Below are 7,500 nucleotides of genomic sequence, written 5' to 3' on the forward strand. Positions count from 1 at the left end.
TTCATTTACGTTATCATAAAGAGAGTCCATAATAATAGATAAGGTTTCATCGAGAGGCACATTTGTAAAAAGATTTGACACATCAAAACTTGCAAGTACATAATCGTTAGCATTGGATATCGTCATCAATTCACCTATAAAGGTAAAGGTGTTCTGTATTGTGTACTCATTAATTGTAAGTTTCTTCAAAAGGGGAATAAAGAATTTTGAAACATTATAGTTTATGGTACCTATGACTCATAAAATGGGTCTCATAGGGACATTGGTCTCGTGAATCTTAGGTAAACCATCTAAAATTCCAGGTCTAGAGCCAGACGTAAAAAAGGAAGAGTAAGTCGAGTTATCTATTATATCATCTTTCTTAAGTTTCCTAAGTAGAGTATTTAGTCTATCTCTTTTTTTTATTATTAAAGATTCACAATTGCCTAAAACTTCATGAAACTTTGTTTTATCACTCAAAATATCTTCAATTTTGTTAATATAATCACATCTATCAATTAGATTATCAATTAGAAAATTTGGGATGAGACTATGTCTTTGACATTCTTAAAATAAACTAATATATATATATATATATATATATATATATATATATATATATATATATATATATATATATATATATATATATATATATGTATATATGTATATATATATATATATATATATATATATATATATATATATATATATATAGATAGATAGATAGATAGATAGATAGATACAGATATAGATATAGATATAGATATAGATATAGATATAGATACAGATATAGATATAGATATAGATATAGATATATACATAAAGATATATATATATATATACATATATATATATATTTCATATATATATATATATATGTATATATATATTATATATATACACATACACACACACACACACACACACACACACACACACACACACACATATACATATATATATATATATGTATATATATATATATATATATATATATATATATATATATATATATATATATATATATATATATGATTCACATATAGTCATTATAATAATCATTATCTTAATTATTAATGTCGTTTTCATTATAATTATTAAAATAATGATAATGACAATAATGATAATTCTGGAAATAATAACAACAATAATAAGGATTATAATAACAATACTAGCCGTGTTATAATTACTTCTATTATTATTTCTGTTATCATTGTCGTTATTATTAGGAAAATAATTAGAATAGTGTTGATTATTGCTATTATTGCAATTATTAGGCAAATCATCATTATAATTATTATTGTATAATTATTATCATAATTATTGTCCTAATTACTCTCATAATTATCATTATTATCGTCATTATTGATTCGGTTATCATCGAAATCATCATAATTAGCAGAATTATTACTAAGATCATCATAATCATCCTTTAAACCCGAAAAAGGGGGGTTTTCGACTTATCTCTCCAAATGCTGTATTTCGCTAGATTTCGCCGGTTTTTCGACTTTTGAGATTTTTCTACTTTTAGCCTTTTTCTCATTATAGAACGGCTGTATAATGATAATTATCATTATTCTCATTATCATCATCATTATTATCATTACTGTCATTATCGCCCTAATCACCCTTAATATAGTCATTATAATAATCATTATCTTAATTATTAATGTCATTTTCATCATTATAATTATTTTAATAATGATAATGACAATAAAGATAATTCTGGAAATAATAATAATACAATAATAAAGATTATAATACCAATAATAGCCGTGTCATAATTTCTTCTATTATTATTTCTGTTATCATTGTCGTTATTATTATTAGGAAAATAATTAGAATAGTGTTGATTATTGCTATTATTGCAAATTTTAGGCAAATCATCATTATAATTATTATTGTATAATTATTATCATAATTATTGTCTTAATTACTCTCATAATTATCATTATTATCGTCATTATTCTCATTATTGATGGGGTTATTATCAAAATCATTATAATTAGCAGAATTATTGCTAAGATCATCATAATCATCATTAAACTCGAAAAAGGGGGGTTTTCGACTCATCTCTCCAAAGGCTGTATTTCGCTAGATTTCGCAGGGTTTTCGACTTATGAGATTTTTCTACTTTTAGCCTTTTTCTCATTATAGATGGGCTTTCTAATGATAATTATCATCATTATTGTCATTATCATCATCATTATTATCATTGCTGCCATTATCGCCCTAATCACCCTTAATAGTCATCATAATAATCATCTTAATTATTAATGTCATTTTCATCATTATAATTATTTTAATAATGATAATGACAATAATTATAATTCTGGAAATAATAATAATAATAATAAGGATTAAAATAACAATAATAGCCGTGTTATAATTACTTTTATTATTATTTCTGTTATCATTGTCGTTATTATTATTAAGAAAATCATTAGAATAGTGTTGATTATTGCTATTATTGCAATTATTAGGCAAATCATCATTATAATTATCATTGTATAATTATTATCATAATTATTGTTCTAATTAGTCTCATAATTATCATGATTATCGTCATTATTGTCATTATTGATGGGGTTATCATCAAAATCATCATCATTAGCAGAATCATTGCTAAAATCATCATAATCATCCTTTAAACTAGAAAAAGAGGGTTTTTCGACTGATTTCTGCAAAGGCTGTATTTCGCTAGATTTCGCTGCTTTTTCGACTTTTGAGATTTTTCTACTTTTAGCCTTTTTCTCATTATAGATGGGCTTTCTAATGATAATTATCATTATTGTCATTATCATCATCATTATTATCATTACTGTCATTATCGCCCTAATCACCCTTAATATAGTCATTACAATAATCATCATCTTAATTATTAATGTCATTTTCATCATTATAATTATTTTAATAATGATAATGACAATAATGATAATTCTGGAAATAATAACAACAATAATAAGGATTATAATAACAATAATAGCCGTGTTATAGTTACTTCTATTATTATTTCTGTTATCATTGTCGTTATTATTATTAGGAAAATCATTAGAATAATGTTGATTATTGCTATTATTGCAATTATTAGGAAAATCAACATTATAATTATCATTGTATAATTATTATCATAAGTATTGTCCTAATTGCTTTCATAATTATCATTATTATCGTCATTATTCTCATTATTGATGGGGTTATCATCAAAATCGTCATAATTAGCAGAATTATTGCCAAGATCATCATAATCATCCTTTAAACGCGAAAAAGAGGGTTTTTCAACTCATCCTTGCAAAGGCTGTATTTCGCTAGATTTCGCTGCTTTTTCGACTTTTGAGATTTTTCTACTTTTAGCCTTTTTCTCATTATAGATGGGCTTTCTAATGATAATTATCATCATTATTGTTATTATCATCATCATTATTATCATTACTGTCATTATCGCCCTAATCACCCTTAATATAGTCATTATAATAATCATCATTTTAATTATTAACGTCATTTTCATCATTATAATTATTTTAATAATGATAATGACAATAATGATAATTCTGGAAATAATAACAACAATAATAAGGATTATAATAACAATAATAGCCGTATTAAAATTACTTCTATTATTATTTCTGTTATCATTGTCGTTATTATTATTAGGAAAATTATTAGAATAGTGTCGATTATTGCTATTATTACAATTATTAGGCAAATCATCATTATAATTATTATTGTATAATTATTAATATAATTATTGCCCTACTTACTCTCATAATTATTATTATTATCGTCATTATTGTCATTACTGATGGGGTTATCATCAAAATCATCATAATTAGCAGAATTACTGCTAAGATCATCATAATCATCCTTTAAACTCGAAAATAGGGGGTTTTCGACTCATCTCTCCAAAGGCTGTATTTCGCTAGATTTCGCCGGTTTTTCGACTTTTAAGATTTTTCTACTTTTAGCCTTTTTCTCATTATAGATGGGCTTTCTAATGATAATTATCATCAATATTGTCATTATCATCATCATTATTATCATTACTGTCATTATCGCCCTAATCACCCTTAATAGTCATTATAATAATCATCATCTTAATTATTAATGTCATTTTCATCATTATAATTCTTTTAATAATGATAATGACAATAATGATTATTCTGTAAATAATAACAACAATAATAAGGATTATAATAACAATAATTGCCGTGTTATAATTACTTCTATTATAATTTCTATTACAATTGTCGTTATTATTATTAGGAAAATCATAAGAATAGTGTCTATTATTGCTATTATTTCAATTATTAGGCAAATCATCATTATAATTATCATTGTATAATTGTTATCATAATTATTGTCCTAATTGCTCTAATAACTATCATTATTATCGTCATTATTGATGGGGTTATCATCAAAATCATCATACTTAGCAGAATTATTGCAAAGATCATCATAATCATCCTTTAAACTCGAAAAAGGGGGTTTTCGACTCATCTCTCGAAAGGCTTTATTTCGCTAGATTTCGCCGGTTTTTCGACTTTTGGGATTTTTCTACTTTTAGCCTTTTTCTCATTATAGATGGGTGTCATTATCGCCCTAATCACCCTTAATATAGTCATTATAATAATCGTCATCTTAATTATTAATGTCATTTTCATCATTATAATTATTTTAATAATGATAATGACAATAATGATAATTCTGGAAATAATAACAATAATAAGGATTATAATAACAATAATAGCCGTGTTATAATTACTTCTATTATTATTTCTGTTATCATTATCCTTATTATTATTAGGAAAATCATTAGAATAGTGTTGATTATTGCTATTATTGCAATTATTGGGCAAATCATCATTATAATTATCATTGTATAATTATTATCATAATTATTGTCCTAATTACTCTCATAATTATCATTATTATCGTCATTATTGTCATTATTGATGGGGTTATCATCAAAATCATCATAATTAGCAGAATTATTGCTAAGATCATCATAATCATCCTTTAAACTCGAAAAAAGGGGTTTTCGACTCATCTCTGCAAAGGCTGTATTTCGCTAGATTTACTCGGTTTTTCGAGTTTTGAAATTTTTCTACTTTTATCCTTTTTCTCATTATAGATGGGCTTTCTAATGATAATTATCATCATTATTGTCATTATCATCATCATTATTATCATTACTGTCATTATCGCCCTAATCACCCTTATTAGGCAAATCATCTTTATGATTATCATTGTATAATTATTATCATAATTATTGTTCTAATTACTCTCATAATTATCATTACTATCGTCATGATTGATGGGGTTATCATAAAAATCATCATGATTAACAGAATTATTAATTAAGATCATCATAATCATCCTTTAAACTCGAAAATAGAGGCGTTTTCGACTCATCTCTCCAAAGGCCTTATTTCGCCTGATTTCGCCGGTTTTTCGACTTATGAGATTTTTCTACTTTTAGCCTTTTTCTCATTATAGATGGGCTTTATAGTGATAATTATCATCATTATTGTCATTATCATCATCATTATTATCATTACTGTCATTATCGCCATAATCACCCTTGATATAGTCATTATAATAATCATTATCTTAATTATTAATGTCATTTTCATCATTATAATTATTTTAATAATGATAATGACAATAATGATAATTCTGGAAATAATAACAACAATAATAAGGATTATAATAACAATAATAGCCGTATTAAAATTACTTCTATTATTATTTCTGTTATCATTGTCGTTATTATTATTAGGAAAATCATTAGAATAGTGTTGATTATTGCTATTATTACAATTATTAAGCAAATCATCATTCTAATTATCATTGTATAATTATTATCATAATTATTGTCCTAATTGGTCTCATAATTATCATTATTATCGTCATTATTGTCATTATTGATGGGGTTAACATGAAAATTATCATAATTAGCAGAATTATTGCTAAGATCATCATAAACATCCTTTAAACTCGAAAAAGGGTTTTTTTTTACTCATCTCTGCAAAGGCTGTATTTCGCTAGATTTTGCTGCTTTTTCGACTTATGAGATTTTTCTACTTTTAGCCTTTTTCTCATTATAGATTGGATTTCTAATGATAATTATCATCATTATTGTCATTATCATCATTATTATTATCGTTACTGTCATTATCGCCCTAATCACCCTTGATATAGTCATTATGATAATCATTATCTTAATCATTAATATCATTTTCATCATTATAATTATTTTAATAATGATAATGACATTTATGATAATTTTGGTAATAATAACAATAATAATAAGGATTATGATAACAATACTAGCCGTGTTATAATTACTTCTATTATTATTTCTGTTATCATTGTGGATATTATTATTAGGAAAATCATTGGAATATTGTTTATTATTACTATTATTGCAATTATTAGGCAAATCATTATAATTATTATTGTATAATCATCATCATAATTATTGTCCTAATTCCTCTAATAATTATCATTATTATCGTCATTATTGTCATCATTGATTCGGTTATCATCAAAATCATGATAATTAGGAGAATTGTTGCTAAGATCATCATAATCATCCTTTAAACTCGAAAAAGGGGGGTTTTCGACTCATCTCTCCAAAGGCTATATTTCGCTAGATTTCGCCGGTTTTTCGACTTATGGGATTTTTCTACTTTAAGCCTTTTTCTACTTATAGATTGGCTTTATAATGATAATTACCATCATTATTGTCATTATCACCATCATTATTACCATTACTGTCATTATCGTCCTAATCTCCCTTAATATAGTCATTATAATAATCATCATCTTAATTATTAATGTCATTTTCATCATTATAATTATTTTGATAATGATAATGACAATAATGATAATTCTGGAAATAATAACAATAATAATAAGGATTATAATAACAATAATAGCGGTATTAAAATTACTTCTATTATTATTTCTGCTACAATTGTCGTTATTATTATTAGGAAAATCATTAGAATAGTGTTGATTATTGCTATTATTTCAATTATTAGGCAAATCATCATTCTAATTATCATTGCATAATTACTATCATAATTATTGTCCTAATTGTTCTCATAATTATCATTATTATCGTCATTATTGTCATTATTGATGGGGTTAACATCAAAATCATCATCATTAGCAGAATTATTGCTAAGATCATCATAAACATCCTTTAAACTCGAAAAAAGGGTTTTTTTTTACTCATCTCTGCAAAGGCTGTATTTCGCTAGATTTCGCTGCTTTTTCGACTTTTGAGATTTTTCTACTTTTAGCCTTTTTCTCATTATAGATGGGCTTTATAATGATAATTATCATTATTGTCATTATCATCATCATTTTTATCATTACTGTCATTATCGCCCTAATCACCCTTAATATAGTCATTATAATAATCATCATTCTAATTATTAACGTCATTTTCATCATTATAATTATTTTAATAATGATAATGACAATAATGATAATTCTGGAAATAATAAC

The sequence above is a fragment of the Penaeus vannamei genome, chromosome 2, assembly GCF_042767895.1.
Source record: "Penaeus vannamei isolate JL-2024 chromosome 2, ASM4276789v1, whole genome shotgun sequence".
Classification (NCBI taxonomy): domain Eukaryota; kingdom Metazoa; phylum Arthropoda; class Malacostraca; order Decapoda; family Penaeidae; genus Penaeus; species Penaeus vannamei.